Source organism: Sceloporus occidentalis, unplaced genomic scaffold (genome assembly GCF_023333645.1).
Source record: "Sceloporus occidentalis isolate IW3139 unplaced genomic scaffold, rSceOcc1.0.p SCAF_3, whole genome shotgun sequence".
Classification (NCBI taxonomy): Eukaryota; Metazoa; Chordata; class Lepidosauria; order Squamata; family Phrynosomatidae; genus Sceloporus; species Sceloporus occidentalis.
In genome coordinates, this window is record NW_028316983.1 from 248,457,080 (window position 1) to 248,471,434 (window position 14,355).

The window sequence follows — 14,355 nt, forward strand, 5'->3', positions numbered from 1 at the left end:
CAATGGATGCAAGCTGCAGGAAAAGAGATTCCAGCTCAACATTAGGAGGAATGTCTTGACAGTAAAAATTGTTTGACAGTAAAAACTGTTTGGAAAATGGTGGATTCTTCTTTTTTGGAGGTTTTTAAACAGGCTGGATGGCCATTTGTTGGGGACGCTTTGATTGAGAGTTCCTGCATGGCAGAAGAAGGGGGTTGGACTAGATGGCCCTTGCGGTCCCTTCCAACTCTAGGATTCTAGGATTGTTCTAGTTGGCTAGGGATTGCCTCTGGTGGGGTTGTTGTCCCTGGGTGACTTTTCAGACTTATGGCAACCCCAAGCTATCCTGGGGTTTTCTTGGCAAGATATGTTCAGAGAAGGTCTGAGGCTGAGAATCTGTGTCTCTCTCACCCAAGGTCCCCCAGTGGGTTTACATGGCCAGGCTGGGATTCAGACCCTGGTCTCCAGAGTCATGGTCCAACACTCAAACCACTGGGTCAGTTTGAAGAACATGTTGAGGGAGGAAAGGTGTGCATTGAATCATGGAATCATAGAATCAGAAGAGCCCCCAAGAAGGGCCCTGATCCAGTCCAGCCCCCTTCTTCTGCCATGCAGGAACTCTCCATCAAAGCATCCCCATTGACAGATGGCCATCCAGCCTCTGCTTAAAGACTTCCAAGGAAGGAGGCGCCATCATTCTCCGAGGGATTGGTTTCCATTTATTTAAATTCCTAAACATATGATCAGGCCTTATATCTTGTTTTCTGGGCTTGATTCCAGTCTTTGCTTCTATTTATCCTTATTATTATATCATATTTACTTGTATTATCTCCAGAGATTAGATATCTTCTCCCATTCTCTGTTATAAAATTGCATCAATCTATTGTTGAGTTGATTTGCAAGTCTATCCATTTCTGCCACTTCCGTCAATGTTAGTATCCAATCCTCCAACTTTGGGTTTTGTTGGAATGAGTTCTTGACCGGCTGCTGACACTTGAGCCGCCTGAAAGGACATGCTCTCCTTCCAACTCCTGGCTGGCAGCCCTTGCATGCTTCAGCCTTGCAGGTTCCCTTGTCCGGCCCCCCTTCCTCCTCCTCCTCCTCCTGCTTGTGACCCAGACATGCGCCCAGAGAAAAGGGTGGGTGCAGAGGCACACTTGTGGTTGGCGTCATCCCCAACTCATGGCAACCAATGTGATTCTAGGCTGCATCAATAGTCTAGTGTCTAGATCAAGGGAAGTAATAGGGCTGCTCTGTTCTGCCTTAGGCCTCTCCTGGAATAATCCTGCTTCCAGTTCTGTGGGAATCCATTGCCAAAGCACCTCTTCCAATTCAAAAAGGATGTTGAGAAACTGGAGCCATGTGTCCAAAGGAGGGCAACCGAAATGGTGAAGGGTCTGGAAACCATAAAGCCCTATGAAGAAACACTTAGGGAACTGGGGATGTTTAGCCTGGCTCATATGGGGAGATAACAGCCCTTCACTTAATCGGGATCTGAGCCTGGACCCATATAGGGTTTTGAATGAGGACCTGATCCCCTTCGCCACCACCACTGCCTTCTCCTTTTGTGTTGTGTCTTTTTGGATTGTAAACTTGAGGGCAGGGATTAAATTAAAATAATTAAAAATAATAATTGTAAGCCGCTCTGATAGCCTTTAGGGCTGAAAGCGGGGTATAAGTGCTCTAATACATAAAAAGTAATGTCAGACTGCTTTCTCGTTTCCTGGATGCCTTCTGGAGCCACTGAGCGCAGGAGCCACACTGAGAGCGAGCCACAGCCTCCGTGAAGTTATCTAATCTCCTTGTAAGGCCATAATGACTAGAAGTCTTTGATATGCTGCATGGATTTATCTAATCTGCCACCTGGAAGAGCGCACATCGCACATGGGTATAAAATGCATGTGTGTGACGAATCATTTAAAACACCTTTCAGTCTGCCAGTACGCATAGACAGCTGGTTATTGATTTGACATATTTATTATCTATTAAAATATTTTTATCACATCCTTTCAGGGTAGAAAACAGATAAAGAGCATTTAGGGTAGAAAACAGATAAAGAGCCTGCTTGCTTCTATGTAAACCCATTGGGTAACCTTGGGGAAGTCACACTCTCTCAGCCTCATTAGAAGGCAATGGCAAACCGCCTCCGGAGAAACTTGCCAAAAAAAAACCCAGGATAGCTTTGCCTTGGGGTTACCGTAATTTGGAAACGACTTGAAGGCACACGACAACAATGCTTGCTTCTATCCAGAAGGTAGATGCAGAGCAGAGTGGAGGGTGAATCCTGGCACCACAACAAATGGAAGGGGAAGGAGGAGGCTATCTAAGCAAATATAAGGGATAAGGGGATGTGTAATTTTTTAGCTATGTATGTGTTATGTATTTGTTTATGTATTTTTTGTAACCCACCTTGATCCTTTGGAAAGAAGGGATATAAATAAATTGTTGTTGTTGTTGTTGTTTTTGTTATCGGAAGTCTTGGATGGTGCCTTCTTGCCTGGCAAAAGGGGGTTAAACTGAATGGCCCTTGGAGCTCTCTTCGAATTCTGCAGTTCTATTCTTCTAAGCCCCATTGGTTGCCCTGAGTCTGAAAAACCTGAGCAGTTGAGGATAACAACAACAACAACAACAACAACAATTTATTCTTATCCCACTTCTCCAGACAGATCGAAATGACTAACAATAAAAGCATAGGTAAAATATAATAATAATTTAGCATTGTTTTATCCCAAAGCCTTCCATCCATTTAGGGTGACTTGGAGGTCTCTCTTTCATGGGGTCACCATAAGCCAAAGTCGATTAGATGGCAGTTAGCAATAACAAGAGGGTATCCCAAAGCCAATCTATCCTATGCTGCCTTTCATGATAGGAATCCACAGCTAAAGCATCTCTGACCGGTGGATGGCTTTAAAAATTTCCAGTGAAGGAATTTTCCATCGCCTTTCGCACTGGTCTCTTCCGCTGTTGGAAAGCTCAGATGGAAAAACTTTTCCATCACAGGTCCCTCCCTGGACCCTGAGACCCACATTTTGGGACCCTCTCAAGTCTCCCTTCCAAGTATTAGTATTAAGAAATATTATTAAATGTGAAGCAACTGGGTCTTTGGAGGGGCCACACCAGTTTGGGGAATGGCATTCCCACTCCAGTCCCTTTGGCCCTAATGTCTTCGCAGTGCCCCCCATATATATAAATAGTCCCTCCCTATTTGCTAGGGTTAGAGACACAGGGCCCCGTGAATATGGAAAAACCGCAAATAACCAAAACCACAATGTTTTTAACCTGCGAGGGCACCTCTCTAGGAATAATCTCTAGGTCCTCCAGAGCAACTCTGTGGTCAATGTCCAACAGACGCTCCAACTGCGCCGGAGGAGCTACAAAGGCCTAGTAGTGTGTTCTCTCTAGGAATAATCTCTAGGTCTTTCAGTGCAACCTTTAGTTGACCACAGAGTTGCACTGGAGGACCTAGAGATTCCTAGAGAGAACATAATAATCAAATCCATGGATAAAGCCGCAAATATGGAGGGAGGAGTGTAAACCTTTTAAATGATGCTGTAACTTCCAATGGTTCCCAAATTTTGGTCCTCCAGATGTTTTGGACCTCAGCTCCCAGCATTCTGACATCTGGCTGAGTTGGCTGGGGTTCCAAACATCTGGAGGACTCAAGTCTGGGAATCACTGGAACTTAGCTCTTCGTATCTGATGCTGTTCTGATCCTGAGCTTTATCTTATTACAGCATAAGCCTATTGTTTTCTATGGTTAAAGGTTCACATTCCTGTTTCTAACTTGTGAGCCATCCATACAACTTTATCTTTGAAGGAATAATGTGGCATCCCCTGGAAAGCCCAGGGGATGCACCCCCTCCCAGGATAGCAATGTCTACCGAGAATAGGATGTGATGGCCTCGCTGGCAAACCACGAGGTCATGACTCATCTTCTGGTTGACAATGCTTTATCCATAATTGGATAAGCCCATGTTGATTCGGCTGAGACAGTGTACACATCCTGTTCCCTTTGCTAATTAGGATTTTCCTGAATACACATTGGTCCCTGATTCTGCAAATTGCCTTCTGATGTACTATGAGATAATGAAAACCTAGTGTAACCCTGATGTCAATAAAAGGGGCTGGCCAAGACCTGGCCAGGAGAAGCTTTGCACCCCCATTCCTGTCTCTGCGTCTCTCTGCCGCGACAGCTGGTGACCCCGACGTGATACGGAGAAGGTGGCTTTGGCCCAGCTCACTCGACTGGAATAGTCTGCGCGCACATCCTCAAAGGATCCCGTGAGTATGGGAGGAACGCTGACCGCCAAGCAAAGGTCTCACGCTAGGGAGTTATAGTTAAGCGGTTGTCAGGGGATAAACAAATCACCCGGAGAGACATTAAAAATTTAGTCGCAGAGATCTCATGCCAGTGTCCCTGGTACCCAGAGAGGGGAATACTCTCTGCGGAGGAATGGGAGAAGATAGGCAATCATCTTAAGGCTGAGCCTCGTGCCGCGGCACCCCATTTGATTGCCTGGCAGGTGGTAAATACGGCCGTGGGACGGCTAAGCCAATCCACGGCCCCCCAAAATCCTGCCCACAGCCCCCCGCTCATCTAGCCACATTAGCTCCTCCAGGAGATCCACCTGGTTACCCCGTTCCAGTGGTTGCTCCTCCCTTATCGCCTGTAAGGCCCCGGCTGGGAGCGGTAAAAGCAGGAATGGCTGAAGCAAAGACAAATCCTAAAGTCAGAACACTAGAAGTGGCCTGGCTTTAAACTCTACCTGAGTTGAAAGGTGGAGGGAATGCCAATAAATCCCTAAAGGTCTTGGCCAATTTTGGTTTGGAGCAAGTGGTTTTAACCCAGACTCTTCATTGGACAAACCTTTTAAGGTATCCACCAACTTCAGCTAAAAATTGGGTCTAAACCCTAAGCCAATCACGCCTAAGAGGCTTTACAGCTTCATGACAGACTTGGAGGACATTCTTCCAAGGAAAGGAACAGTAAGTTTTCTCAGCTTTTCTGCCCTTCATCCTCCCACTGGAGGATAAGACTCAGATAAGCTCCCAAAATTGCTAGGGCTTTCCCCAACAAAATGAAGAAAGAGATTAAAGAATTGGTAGCCCAAGTCAACCTCCTCAGGGAGGAAAATTCCATTTTGGCAGCCAAGGTTCAAAAATGGGAAGCAACATCAAATCAAGAACAAACCCATTTCTCCATCGCAGAAGCATGTATAATGGCAGATTTGTTAGGTCCCTTAAATCAGGAAACGAGCATAAAATGGATGATTCGGGCTGCAAATAGTTATCCATATGCTGCAGGATTTCATCTGACACAGTTGGCTAGGCTGTGCATGTCCTCTGTGGACAGAGACAACCTGGAAGCAGCAGTGATGTGTCGAAACCTTTTGTCCCAAGATATGTACTCCTGGATGGGACATATCTTGAGCCTATTGTGGCCAGGACAACTGGCCGAGGATTTATACTATGCACAAGAGCAAAAAACAAATGAGGGTCCAGAAACATACATGGCTAGGAAAATGTTGCTTGCAAGAATAGCTCTCCCCTCCAAAGCTGTGAATAAAGAGTTCATGGGTGAAATATATAGAGGACTTCATCCCAAGAGCAAGGAGTCTCTGGGATGCTAAATCAAAGAGTCAGAGCTATTTGCGGGTTGGGAAACCTTTTCCCAGCACCTAAGGCAGCTCTCTTCAAAATTTCATCTGATGATAGCACAGAGACAAGAAAAGTCCCGAGTCCCAAAGAAGAAAGCTAGGGAAAATTCCCTTAAAAACACTCTTTAGATCCATCTAAAAGCCCTACTCAGCCTTCTCTCTTTCCCCAAAGAGAGATGGAAACACCCGAAGGCCTGCCTCACCATGGCAAGCAGAAATTGCCAGAGACCCCCAAGGGACTCCACTCCAAGAGCCCCTATATTAGTAGTTGCTCTGTAAATCTCAGGAAAGCAAGCCCCCCTTGCCCAAATGGAAAGAAAAATGTCTCACTTTCTTTTGGAGACACCTCTGCTACTGTTCGGACTACAGTCTACAAACAGAGAGATCAGAACCATACCACAAATAAGCACTTCGAGGCCAAGAGGGTCAAAACCCCAGAAAACAGGGCATGGACTCAACCACAAAACCCCAAGCTTTGGAAACCTTTCCAGCCAGACATGCCAGAGAAAGGGAACCTCAGAGGTCATATTTCCCATTCCCGTGGTTCAGATTGGAGTGGCACTGGGAGATGTGTTTCCTGGAAGAGGCAAAAGCCCAGCTCCCTGGGAAAAACAGTGAAAAGGGATGACACCGTCTCAGCTTCAACCCAGCTCCTTGAGCAAGAGGTCAGGCACACTGTTTCAGCCTCAGCTCCCAGAACAAAGACCTCAGAAGGTAGTTCTCGGAAAGGAATCGTAGAAACTGCTCTTTGAGAAACTCAAAACCCTACAGGCATTTTAAGCATTTCAGAGAACTTTTGTAAGTGTTGGGATCTTAAAAGACAGGAAGTTTTCCTTCCCCTCAGTAAGTCCAGTTTATTCAGTAGTCTGTGTTTTTTATATTTCTGCATTTTCCTTTGTGCCCATGAGGCAAGTGGATAAGATCATTCAGTAGGAAATTCCAAATTCCCCCTCTTCTGTTCCCGCTTTGCAAATTGAGATTGAGAAATGTCTCACTATCTTCTGTTGCTGGCGTTCTACATGTGCTCAGGCAGAGTGACACTGTCTCAACTTTTTGTCTCTACATTCTGTTTTCAGAAGATTCTGTATGCCTTTAGTTTGTTCTCTCCTATTCAATTGTGGAAATTGTAAAGGGACAAGAGTTTCTAGGTTTTTTCCCCACTCAAATCTGTGTTAATTTTGCATTTTTGGTTGTGATAAAGCATAATTGAAATTCTCTTTGGATGCACAAATCTTACAGACAAAGTGAACATACCATTTTATGGAATAAAATCAATACTTAGAGTGTGCTTGGAAAACTATGTCTTATTCTTCTAGTAGTCAGCTTGGCTTACGCTCTGTCTCCTTTATGTGTTTGATTTGCCCAGGCTTGGCTGGAGAATTGCAACAGCTAGAGGCCAGAATGGGTGTTGTGGATCCTATTAATTGTTGTTTGTATTTGTTAATTTGCTTGTTTGTTTGGCTGCTTGTGATCTGCAAATCTGAAGACAGCTCCCTTCCTTTAGTCCAAAGGTCTTTGCTGCATTGGTTTTTTGATAGGGATTAATTCCTGTTCTCAAGAGTCTTTTTCCTTGCTGTTAAGCCTCACTCTGGTCAGCATAGTCTATCTGTAAAAACTGTCTTGGCTAAAGTAGGAAGAAAGTTTTGTCTAGGTTGCTTTGTGTCCTCATGGCTAAAGGACTCCATATCCCATCTACCTAAATTGTGGTACATGTTTAGAAACAGATTCTAGTCCTCTTGCACCTAGAAATTGTTCATTTGTCTGTCTGTTAATGTGTTTGGATTTGTGCTTCACTTTTGCAACTCATAAGCCTGAATTTCTTGTACTCTTCCTACATTTGTGTTGTTTTGCTTCCTTCTTTTATACATTGTTTCCTAGAGAGAGAGCTTCTCTTACCAGCATAGTCTATCTGTCTCTCTTACTCTTCATCTGGGTTAGCTATAGTGGGATTACTGGGGGGGGGGGGGAGAACCCCCTCCTTCTCCTCTGCCTCGTCTTTTTTGTTTTTGAGGTTAATCCTGTACTCCATAGGTCTGCTTGCAGAAAAGGATTTGTTAAAATAGATTTCCTCATTTTTGCTAAAATTGGTATCCTACCTTCTTTACTAAAGTCTGCTATTGCCATTCTTCTATGTTTTTCCCTATGGATAGCCTTCTTCTATAAACAAAAAAGGGGGAATGCAACCCCCCCAATCAACACAAAAAGGTTGTGAACCGGGCCATATCTGTTGTATTTGATTTGCCTGGAATAATTTAATTGCACTGTTTGATTATTTATTTCCAACAGAGAAACATTTTTCTTCATTTTCCCTGCTGCTGTGGCCCTTGGTGTGATATTGACAGTTTCCAGAGACAGCGGAAAGGACCAGCAACCCCCGTCATTTGGGGAAGAGGTTGTGCAGCAGTGTCAACCCCAATAGGCACAGTGTGGACATCAGCCAAGTATCTTAAACCCACAGAACCTAATATTTCAACCCAATCAACAATTTCACATGATGCTAAATCATGAACAACATGAACTTAGAAATGCCACTCTGGACAATGGAGCAGCCATAGACTATTTACTTTTGCTATGTGAAGAAATCAAAAATATGTGCTGTATTAACCCATAATTCTATGTTAACTGTTGTACTTGGTTTATTATGTTTGAGCAGTGGAGCCCCTTCAGCCCAGTGGTATCAAAGAGGAGATCAAAATGTTTGGGAAAAGAGATTTCATTTATATATATCCATATTTTATTGCCACATGGATAGTTTTTTAATTGTAACTGTCAAACCTATAATTCTATACCTGCCAATGTGTCTGATGGCACACAGTGCTGTCTGAGTAGGCTTGTTCCTGTTCTCCAACACCCTTTTATCTTGGATGTTTCCAGGGTTCAAAGAGCAGTAACACTCATCTCTGACTACAATATACCTCCATAGCCCAACTGAATACTTTTGCTGTGTGAAGACGTCAAGATATGTGTTGTTTCAAATTGTCAGATAACTCTTGTTCCATTAATAATTTGATTGAAGAACTACATGATTTACCTGACTCAGGTCCACCAGAACATTGGATATTCTGGATTATGAAGCTGATTGATTTACTATTTGCCAGACCTTCCTTGGCTGAAAAGACTTCTTGTACGTGGCATTATCATTTTTGTGTTATGATCCTATTTTGCCATCTCATCCAATGTATCCCTACCTTGTGTTCTATGTTTTCGCAAAAGACAATGACAACTGTAGAGAAGCAGCTGGTCACAGGATATGTACATCAGCTCATAAAAAACAAAAAAGAGGGAGATGTGGCATCCCCTGGAAAGCCCAGGGGATGCACCCCCTCCCAGGATAGCAATGTCTACCGAGAATAGGATGTGATGGCCTCGCTGGCAAACCACGAGGTCATGACTCACCTTCTGGTTGACAATGCTTTATCCATAATTGGATAAGCCCATGTTGATTCGGCTGAGACAGTGTACACATCCTGTTCCCTTTGCTAATTAGGATTTTCCTGAATACACATTGGTCCCTGATTCTGCAAATTGCCTTCTGATGTACTATGAGATAATGAAAACCTAGTGTAACCCTGATGTCAATAAAAGGGGCTGGCCAAGACCTGGCCAGGAGAAGCTTTGCACCCCCATTCCTGTCTCTGCGTCTCTCTGCCGCGACAGAATAACATGTTGTTGTTGTTGTTGTTGTTGTTGTTTTAAAAAAAGAGATAAATAGTCAGGACTTTGTTCTGCCAGAAACCACACAGACCAGACTGTTCTGTCCCTAAAGGTCAGATATGTGGCTTGACTGCAAAACGCACTCTGCACATGCACAGAGGCACGGATGAATCCTTTACACAACTCCAAAGTTGATGTATTTACAAAAGTTTAGGTGGTGGTGGGGGGGGGGGTGAGTTACACATAAGTTACACATCAATTTAAAAGCACACACACACACCACACACACATATATAAACAATTTAAAAGGACAAGACATACCCATATTAATCCACATTTAAAATCAATCATTTAAAACCCACAATTTAAATAAGAAGGCTCCCTTCTCAGAGGTGCTTTGGCAATGGATTCCCACAGCAGTCCAGATGTTGGACTGGATCCGGGATTCCCAGACTTTGGTCCTCCAGATGTTTTGGAGTTCAGGCTCCCCGAAATCCTGATTGTTGGCTGGAGCTTCTGAGTACTGACGTTCAAACCATCTGTAGGACCAGAGTTTATAAATCATTGGGCTGGATGGCCTTTGGGGGTCCTTTTGGTGGGACCCCCGAGGGTCATCTGGCATAACCCTGGCTATCAATGCAAGCATGTTTGGGTTCCCTGTGTGCATGTAACCATGCGCCCTATGCAACAGGGAACTGGACAGCACTTCTTGTTACTATTCGGAGGGTGACTGGACCTGGTGCTTTCCTCCAGAGTCCTTCCAGGGGCCGAGAAAGCCTGGGAACTCCTGCAAGGCTGCCTTTTTCTTTCCCTCTCCCTGAAGGGGACCAGGTTTAAATTTAGTGATTTGGAAACTGCCTGGTCTTTTAACCCCGGAGGCAGCTGCTGCGCCAAAGGTCAAGCCAGCCTTGGGGAAAGGAGGTGGTGTAACGCCTGCTGCCTGCCCCCAAAGCCCTCCCTTTGCTGGCCTTATTATTAGCCCAAGGGAGGAGAAGGAGGGAGTTTGCACAGAGGGCCAGGCTGCTGTCCAGATTGTCCAGACTGTCCAGTCTTTCTGGCAAGATTGGCACAGGAAGACAGAGAAAGGCATACGCAGAGGCACACCAAAGACACCTGGGCAGGTGGGTAGTTGGAAGCTTTGCAAAGGAAAGGGGGCAATGCCCCACAGCACCCCCTTCAGCCTGGCAAAGGGAAGGCAGCCTTTTGCCCAAAGAAGGGGGCAAGGCTGAGAGACTGGCACATCTTTTACGCAGGGTGCCATTTTTGATGCCAGGGATTGGATTGACCAACTCATGTTCTCTGACATTTTTTTGGTGCCAGGGGGCATCTTTGGCACTTTTTCCCATTGCATTGGCTTTGAGAGAATTGAGGGAGGGCACCTTGGAAGCTGGCATTGCCACCCAAGGGGAGAGGGACCCCTTGTAGTTGTGTGCCTCCAAGTCATTTCTGACTTATGGCAACCCTATTGTGATTGCCATGCATCAGAAATGGCTTGAAGGCACACAACAAACTGGTTTTCTTCAGGGAGGTTCTGCCATTGCCATCCTCTGAGGAGGCTGTGAGAGTGTGATTTGCCCAAGACCACCCAATGGGTTTCCATGACCAAACTGGGATTTGAACCCTGGTCTCCAGAATCCTAGTCCAGGGCTCAAACCACTATACCATGCTAGCTTTCGAGGGACCCCTGAATTGTGCCAATTGATGCCGCCCATAACCCCTGGCTTTGGAGTGATGATGAGAGCAGTGACTAGTGACACATGGTTTTTGTGGTGCTGTGGGTGTGATGTTGGCATCAAGAGCTCCACTGGGACAGCTGAGGGACTGGCTATCCCATGGTGCTGGGCACTCCTCTTTGTCAATGGGCTTGTGAGATTTCTGTGGGGCTGGGAGTGGGGTGTGCATTAATCTATGTGGCTGGGAAGGGACTGGCTTTTGAGGAATTTGGAGTTGCAGAGGGCATTTTGCTGCCCCAAAGAGGGGAGGATGGGAGAGTTATGCCCACCTCTGACCTCCAGCAATCCTGGACACCTCTTTGGGGTCCCAATGGGACATCACGCTTTGCTATCTTTAAAGATATGCATTCACCTGCCTTGATTCTATGCTGTTCAGATCGCCCTGAGAGAAAAGGGACCTTGAAAATGCAGAATGGGGGGGGGGCCTGGAAGGGGACCCCAAAGGTCATCTAATCCAACCCCATGACCAATGCTAAGGAATTTGAAGCTAAAGCATCCATGGCAGTGGCTATCCAGTGGGAAGACAGCGAATAGCACATTTAATATGATACAATTTAAAAACAATACAAAATAATAAAATCATTAAAATCCATAAATAATAAAATTTAAAAAGCAGTCTTAAAAGTTAAAACAGCTGTGCTTTAAAATGCAAAATACATTACTCTGCAATCCCTGGGGATTTATAGTTTGTTGTGGTACCAGAGCTCACTGACAGAAAAGGCTAAACGTCTCCCAAAACTACAAATCCCTGAATCCCATAGCATTGAGCCATGGCAGATGAAAGAGTGCCAAACTGCATCAACTCTGCAGTGTGTAGATGCAGCCTGGGTCATTCCTTTACATCAGAATTCAGGGAGTAATCATGGCAGCTTGGGGATTTTTGGAGACACAGTCCAAAAAGTAGTTGTTTTTCCCCCCAAGTCTTGCATTCTGGGTTGAAGAGAAATGTTCTGCCTTGCTTCAGGGTCTCACCTGGTGCAGAACGCATTATGCAGCTCCCTTGCTTACCTGGTGCTTACCTTGGAGGAGCTGAGCATCCCAGGGGTTAAGCAGGAAGGAGAAAGCCCTATGTGGGACTTGGCACTGTGGGAATATGGCACACCTGCTTGGCACAAATGTGAGCAGGGAGAAGGTGGTGTCATTGTACAGGTTTGAGATAGGCTCCCTGGTGAGTTTGATGTGCCTCTGGGCCATGCGCCAGCTCCCAAAGCATGACTCAATAGGGTTACCAGGTCAGGTCCCGAAATTTCAGGGCCGAGGCCTGAGAACCAGGGATGACCCCTCATGATGCAACCCAGTACGGCCTGCAATGAGGCCATCAACCAGGATGCATGACTAGGGTTGGTGTCACTCGGTGCGGTCACTCAAGGTGCCACCAGCCCCACTGACCTCCCATAATCCAGAATCCTTATTAACAGTTGTTTGTACTAATCCGAAAGCCCAACCCCAACATCTAGGGCTAGCTGTGTTGGCCATATAGCAAATCCAATAACATCCAAACAATGATACCTTTATTGGAACAACCAACATGCACAATTACATGTGGCAAGTTTTCAAGGTCACAAGGAAACTTCTTCTTTGAAATGCAAATGGACATTAAATGTCCTTGACTTTGAACATCTCCCAGTGAAGCTTGCGACATGTAATTGATTGGTCCAATAAAGGTATCATTCTCCAAAGATGCCAGAGCCACAGATGCCAGCGAAACGGCAGGAATAAACTCTTCTGGAACATGGACACATCGCCCGAAACACCCACAAAAAACTGAAGGTGTCATTGTGAAGTTGAAGGCTTTCATGGCCAGCATCCATAGTTTTTTGTGGGGTTTTCGGGGAAGGTATCATTGTTAGGATGTTACTGGGCTTGCACTAATGTTACTCATAAATTGTAATTCCCATCTATCACTGAATGCCACAACAAACTAGGATTCCCAGGATGATGGTTACAGTCGGCCCTCTTTATCCTCGGATGTTTTACCCACAGATTTTGTTATACCTGCCACCAAACCCCAGCAGATTAAAAGGGCCCACAGTATTGTATTATTGCTATTATTATTATTATGTCTGGTCACTCTGACTATCCCATTGTATTTAATGGGACTTGAGCATCCGTAGATTTTGGGATCCACAGGAGGTCCTGGAACAAAACCCCAGCGGATACCAAGAGCCCATTGTATTATTATTATTACTATTACTATTATTGCATCTGGTCACTTTGACTATCCCGTTGTTGTTGTTGTTGTGGTGGTGGTGGTGTTGGTGTTGGTGGTGTTTATACCCCGCCCTTCAGCCCTAAAGGCTATTAGAGCGGCTTACAATTATTATTTTTAATTAGATGGTTCCCATGTTGAAATTTTAAATTCAATTTTAAAGTCCCCATTGAAGCATCACCTGCGCCATCTCTTCAGCATTTTAAAGAGATTCTTTTAGGATTCAATGACCCCATACAGACAGGCCAAAATAAAGCTGCTTCGGGTCACTTTGGAGGTATGTTGTTTAAATGATGCATGCGTCCTAAGAGGCCAGAAGCCATGCCAAAGCCACGCTACAGTCCTAAGGACTGGAGCAGCAGCTTCCGGACTCTTAGGACGCATGTATCATTTAAACAGCATACCTCCAAAGTGACTCGAAGCAGCTTTATTTTGGCCTGTCTATATGGGGCCTATGATTCTTTACATCAGAATTCTGGGAGCAGCCCTGGCAGCTTGGGGATACTGGGAGCTGCAGTGCAAAAGTAGATTTACGTTTCCCTCCCAAGTCCTGCATTCTGGCTTTAAAAAATAAATGTTCCACCTTGTTTCATGGTCAGCTAAAGCTGATTTGGGCAAAAAAGCGGAGGAGCAGTGGGGTCACCCCTTTATGGCGTCACCTGGTGTGGATCGCACCCCTTGCACCCCGTAATGATGCTACTGATGCATGGTGCATCAATGGCACAATTGTGCAGAACTGTCATTGTTATGTGAATCTGGGCTGCCAAAGGCGCCAATAGGGCAGTGCGAGGGGTACGGTCAGCACTGGGTGACACTTCAGTGGGGAGGTGAATGTCCAGTGGGACGGTCAATCCTGTCCATCCTAAAGCCCTCTGCCAGCCAAGCCACCTCTGCCATGGAGATGGTGGGATACTGATGCCACCTGGCAGCCCTTTCCAGGTATGGCAGAGCCACTGACCTGATGGGAAAGAAAACCACAGAATCATAGAATTTGTTGAATGAGACCTCGAGGGCCATCCAGTCCAACCCCATTCTGCCATGCAGGAACTCACAATCAAAGCACCCCCAACAGATGGCCATCCAACCTCTGTTTAAAAACTTCCAAAGAAGGAGCATTGCCTCT

General features: G+C 45.4%; 1 protein-coding gene across 1 annotated transcript in view; it reads left to right on the top strand.

Annotated features, from left to right (window-relative positions):
• The first annotated feature begins 10,265 nt into the window (after positions 1-10,265).
• Positions 10,266-14,355, top strand: part of LOC149317760 (alanine aminotransferase 1-like) — a 46,718-nt gene continuing 42,628 nt past the window's right edge. Inside the window, exon 1 of the mRNA XM_089518158.1 lies at positions 10,266-10,411. The gene's annotated coding sequence lies outside the window, so the exon portion shown is untranslated. The remainder of the gene's footprint in view (positions 10,412-14,355) is intronic.